Source organism: Rhagoletis zephyria, unplaced genomic scaffold (assembly GCF_001687245.7).
Source record: "Rhagoletis zephyria isolate East Lansing unplaced genomic scaffold, Rhagoletis_zephyria_1.1 Rzeph_scaffold_02860, whole genome shotgun sequence".
Classification (NCBI taxonomy): Eukaryota; Metazoa; Arthropoda; class Insecta; order Diptera; family Tephritidae; genus Rhagoletis; species Rhagoletis zephyria.
Genome location: NW_016159944.1, coordinates 21416 through 26777, shown reverse-complemented (window position 1 = coordinate 26777; position 5362 = coordinate 21416). Strand labels below are relative to the sequence as shown.

The 5362-nt window shown below is 32.8% G+C and overlaps 1 long non-coding RNA gene across 1 annotated transcript; it reads right to left on the bottom strand.

The window, feature by feature from the left end:
• Positions 1-4800: 4800 nt before the first annotated feature.
• On the bottom strand, positions 4801-5105 carry LOC108367916 (uncharacterized). The gene is made up of 2 exons (XR_001848308.1): positions 4907-5105; positions 4801-4840 (listed from the first exon to the last, which is right to left on the bottom strand). It is a non-coding gene; the product is annotated as an uncharacterized LOC108367916 (long non-coding RNA).
• Between the last annotated feature and the right edge of the window lie 257 nt (positions 5106-5362).

Genomic DNA, 5362 nt, shown 5'->3' with positions numbered 1-5362 from the left:
TGTTATTTTCTGTTAGTAAAATCTTTAGTTGCAGTAATTATCAGGAGAGGCAAAAAAGAAGAGCGTAAGAACGAAAGCCGCAGTTTTTTGGGTTAAGAAACGCTTTCCAGCAAAAAATATTGATAATTATCTGTAAAGAAACAAACTAATATCATGAAGAATACAGAACAACGCATATATACACATAAATTAAAGAAAACCAAAGCGAGTGGATATTAGAGAAAAATTAGTGGTTATTGCTTAAAGGTATAATAAATACATGGATTTCAGTACCAAAAGAACTGAAATCAGCAAAGGCAAATATTTTCTCTATTATTGCTGCATTATATTAATTGCTGACTCAACAGCCTTCTTCTGCATCAAAGCAACTGTCAAAAATTTCCAACAGTAAAAAGTTACGAATTGGCACAGCAGAAATGTAAAATTTTCTCACCATAGTAAAAAGTTTTTTCACCATAGAACTTTTCTACTGATTGGCACAGGCCCTACGCAGAAATGTGTTCTCCAGTGATCGGACTTCTACCACATTGTGGTAGATCTGTCACTGTTTTGAGCATCTACCACATCTACCACAAAAGGTCTGAAATCTACCACATATTCGCGTTTTTGAGTACCTAGTTTAATTTTTGCTCGACATAATTTTCTTAAATTTAAGAGCAAAAATTGTCCAACACTAAGCACTATGTTGTAACAAGAATGATGAAATTTCTCAAGTAAAAGTAAACAAAGCTGAATGGGAGGATAAAATAAACTGTGAAATAGTATACATATATTCTCAATAATAAATTTTTCGACAGGAAACGTGGTTTCATTATGCTAAATTGCAAAATATGTATATGATATATATTATATAGAACTAATGGCGGTAATGTTAAAAAACGGCGATTTTTGTGAAAGTATTAGCAAATTTCAGTGCATCTAAAGTTTCTGAGGCATTGTTTACATTTACTTGAGAATTGTGAAAATCGGCAAATCCCAAGTAACGGTTTCTGTAACGTGCCACATTTGTTCGCTACATCGTGATGTGATGGAAAGAAAAGCTGGCAGCACTCCGCAAGGTTGCAAAATATGTATGTTCAAAAAATATTTTGATATGGAAGGAACTGCTTTACACTGTCAAGGAAAAAAATTGCCAAAACTCAACGCAATTTTTAGCAACTTAAATCTTGCACTTTGTTATACTAAAATTAAATTTTTTTAGAGTCTAATTAAAAAGTTTGATATTTAGGTGACACCTTGCAGAATTTTTTTAATTTCTGTACAAAATTTGATCCAAAACCTGAGATCTACCACATTTTTGAAATCTACCACATTTTTTCCAGATTTTACCACACAGAATTTTTTTTAAGTCCGATCACTGGTGTTCTATGCAAAAGTTGTTCAGCGCCTTTTCTTCGCAAAACAGAAAGAGAATTCTACTTAGTGAGGGTTATAATCCCTAAGCGCGGCCGAAGGCCGCCTACGCAGAAAGGTGTTCTCTGCAAAAGGTGTTAGCCCCTTTTCTTCGCAAAACAAAAAGATAATTCTACTTTGTGAGGGTTATAATCCCCAAGCGCGGCCGAAGGCCGCCTACGCAGAAAGATGTTCTCTGAAAAAGGTGTTCAGCCCCTTTTCTTTGCAAAACAGAAAGGAGAATTCTACTTAGTGAGGGTTATAATCCCTAAGCGCGACCGAAGGCCGCCTACGCAGAAAGGTGTTCTCTGAAAAAGGTGTTCAGCCCCTATTCTTCGCAAAACAGAAAAGAGAATTCTACTTAGTGAGGGTTATAATCCCTAAGCGGGGCCGAAAGCCGCCTACGCAGAAAGAAGACCGTCAAATATCGATCATTACAATACCCAACACATGTGTTGAACAAGTGTGTGTTGAGTTGATATTTGTTGAGTTGATGTGTGTTGAGTTTGTGTGTGTTGAGTTGACCTGTGTTACTTAGGCATGTAATCATAACTTCAAGTTTTAAAGCAATCGTGCTAAGAACGAAAAATTAGACGGAAGGGGCACAACGCTGAAATCGATTTGTCTCCAAACCAAAATGAAAGAAAATGACAGAATGCCGGAAGTTAGTTCCAAAAGTGTTCGTCGGGTACACCAGCGATCATCCGACCCAACAACGGCTCTTTCAAAGCTAAAATACTTCATATGGATGAAAATGCACAACACCGTTAGCCAAAAAAGTTTAAAAAATCAATGCAGTTTTCCTGCGTCTTATTAAAATTTAATGGGCTATAAAACTGTGTAACTTAATTTTTTCTAAAAAATCTGAAAAAGGTTTTGAATTTTTGGTGGAATTCGGCCAAGTTTGTTGAATTTTTAAAATTTGTGTACAAAGTTTGAAATGTGGATTTATATGGTGCTTGTTATAATTACATATAATGGGCTAGACTGTAAAAGTACGCCTAAAAGCCGTATCAAGTGTGTTACAGAAATCTAAGCAGGACTTGGTTGTTACTTGAAAGCCAGGTTTCGAGAAAAAAAAGATTATCAGTGACCAAGCAGGAAAAGCATAATCACCATTTCGCAGAAGAACCTCAACATTTCGTGCATGACGTTCAAGGTGCAAAAAGTTGCAGAACGAAACGCTGCGAAGAAAACAAAAAAAAAAAAAAATTAAAACACATGAAAGAATCGATATACACGAAACAATGGGCCAAATATAGTAAAACTGCGTTTTTCGTTTTCACTCTGTCGTCAGGATTTTTTTTTCAAAGGACCTTTAAATTTTAAGAATATGATTCATTAAAAAAATTATTTCAAAAAAATCAGTGCTATTTAGAATATCAACATGGGTACCAAACGAGAGAGAAAACTCTGTAGAATTTAAAAACAATAAAGTTTTTTGGTTTACAAGGACGAATAGGTTTTAAAAATGCGCTTTTATTATATTTTATCTTTTTGAGTTAAAGTTTGCATATTAGTCCTTTAGTTGTATATTAGTCCTCAAACAATAATTAAAAAAAAAAATATTGCAAATGTTCAAGGATATTTAAGGACAAAATTTATAAAGGACATTTTCCATGCCCATTTGTCCTTATGCAACAAAAAATTTATTCTATTATAGTTCTACATAATTTTTTCTTTTATATGATACCCTTATTGTTATCCTACATTACACTGAATTTTTTAAATATTTTTTTGAAATAATCATTTTTTTTAAATTTCAAAGTCTTCTTAAAAAATCCTGAAGCACCCAGGTTTACAATAATTTACCCATAGTTTTGCGAATATATACATTTTTGTGTGTGTAAAATTTACTGTCGCACGGTGTTATTACCACGACCGGTGGTAACTCGCGCTGCGACCTAAAAAAATATATATTGTGTTAAACCCTAATATTCCCGTCAGAATGTACGTCAATACCGGAAAAGTACGCGAAGGAAGTGGCGTACCTAACGTAGAAATACGCCACAATGAAGGTATTGCGTCTAGCAAAAATAATTAAATTTATTGTAAAACTAATTGCATTCGTTTTTTTGATTATCTTTGATTAGTTTTAATTTTTTTCTTCCAAGCGGCTAAAAATACGATTATTTTTTGATTATTTTTAATGGTAATCGGTAATTATTAATTTAAAAGTGGAAATAATGGTAATTAATCATTAGCAGATTTAAAAATAATAATTAATTAAATCGGTAATCATTACAATTACTTAACAGCTCTGCTTGTAATAAAATATGAAAAGTAAATAAAAAAATTAAAAAAGAAAAACCAGTGCGAGAAGTCTTTTTGCATATTTTGTTTGTTTTTAGTGGATATTTTTGAGTTTTTAGTGCATAAAAGTTCGAGCCCTATTAAACACATTTTTCTCATTATCTTCGTCGGTCCATCGACGCAAAGGTTGACAATCTGACGCTCTCTATTCAAACACACACAGTGTACTCAACTGTCAGTTTCATCTTTGAGCGGAACGTACGCAAAGTACACCGATTCTGACGGGCCATAATTGAAATCAGTCCAATTTTAGGCCCTTTAAGAAGCTAAACACTTTGGATGGTGCCATGTTCCAAATTTTGGATGGAGAATATAATCGTTTCCTATTAATTTTAGGTGGGCAGTTACATTGAATATGCTCTGCAAAACCTACAGTCCGGCTCTACAGAGATTTTTCTTGAGAGCTGTATACTAAGTTTAAGGGTTGTCTGGAGTTCTCAAGAAATATCTCAAAAATATTTAACGTTATTTCTGTTGCTAGAAAAAGTAATTTGCTGTTGGTGTAAATTTTCTTGAAGAAATAAATTCATGTGCATTTTTTTCTTGAGAGCTGCATACTGATTTAAGAAATTTAGATTGAAGAATTTTTCGTTTTTCTTGAGAGCAGCAGACAGCCCTTTAGCATGAAAGACGTTTTTTTAAATTTTCATGATTTTTCAGATTTCATTGCATGAAATAAAAAGTCTAATCAAAATCTCAATTTGATAAAAATAGCAAAGATACATTACTTTGAACACATTTTTTATGAACAAACTGTGCACGAATTTCGCACATTTCATAGCTATATAGTTTCACGAATTGGAATTTAATAAGAAAACTGACAGAAAAGAAGAAATCATGTTGTTGTATATAAATTTCTGGTGAAAACGGCACTTAAACTTTGAGTTCAAAAATTTTAATTACATACTTATCAATAAACGCGCGATGTATATGGTTTTTTTTTAGAATCTACAAACGTTTTAAAAACTATTAAACTAAAATTTTTTAACTTATATTTTTTACACTTCTGTACAAACAACTCAAAGTAATACATTTGTATATTAATATTAATTTTTACAGGTAAAGTGCACTCACCATTTCGATTTTTTATTTTTATTTTTTTTTTTACCGATAAGGATGTGCGGCTGGACACAAGCTGAAAATTTTCGAAAGTACAAAAATTAATAAATCAAAATTTGACTTCAATGCTGTAACTAGTTACCTTTTTCGGTTTTGCTGAGTTTTATTTAAGACAAGGCACCAAGCACAGTCAGATGGAGCACGCGATATGTTGACACAAAAAATTAGCAAGCGGCTTATATACCATTGACATGTCAAAGGAGCAATCGCGAATCTTCGTTCCCAACCTCCATCGCCATGATAAACGCTATCCACTGTGGCACAAATAAAAAAAAAAACAAATAAAACAAACGCACCCACAGGGCATGCACACAAATGATATGCAGAAGGGGTGCACAAAAAAAACGGTCGCATACCCTTTTGTGCGAAAAAGAGAAGCAGCTCGTAAATAATACATAGTACAAGTTGCATTTCGGGAAGCTGAAAAGATGCAATATTTCATGAAATTAGTTTGCATATGATTAAAGGAGATTATAAATTAAAATATGCATGTTAATGTGTGTCTTTTCTTTTTTATTCAATTTCTTCAAATTTCAGT